This window comes from Nanorana parkeri, unplaced genomic scaffold (assembly GCF_000935625.1).
Source record: "Nanorana parkeri isolate BGI_ZX_2015 unplaced genomic scaffold, ASM93562v1 scaffold1212, whole genome shotgun sequence".
NCBI lineage: Eukaryota > Metazoa > Chordata > Amphibia > Anura > Dicroglossidae > Nanorana > Nanorana parkeri.
The window spans coordinates 8,011-8,546 of NW_017307480.1; positions in this window are offsets into that span (position 1 = coordinate 8,011).

A 536-nucleotide genomic window follows, 5' to 3' on the forward strand; every position below is an offset into this window, starting at 1 on the left:
GGCCGAGGGGGAGGGGGGAGGGGGGGTAGAAGAGCAGACTGCTGTGTAGACGATGATCAGACACGGAACACACATATAAAATGCATAGATAACTGCAGAGCGTTGTCACCCGTCCACCTCCATGAGCTCAGAACAAAACACTGGATACAAAACTGTGTAAAAGCCGACGGGGAAAATTAGCGGCAGGGTTCCCCCCCTTTAAGGCCTAAAAAGTTGACTTTTCTGCAGCCAGACTTCAGTAGACATCCTCTGCTTCTTACAAAGTGCTCTGCACTTATATATACATTCCATATTGTATGACACACGCATGCTATCAGGTGACCGGAACTAAACTCGCAGGCATCGCAGTGATTTCTAATGTAAAGCTGCAACGGGGTTATTACGCGGCGGTTCTGAAGGAAGTGGATTGCGCACGCGCGCGCACACAATGAAGCAATGTTCTGCAGCCCTCTGAGCCCCCAAGACACAACCATGCACACGTTTTGCATTGTACCCGAATGCTTGCTTCTTGTGTGTGAAGCTCATATACACTAGCT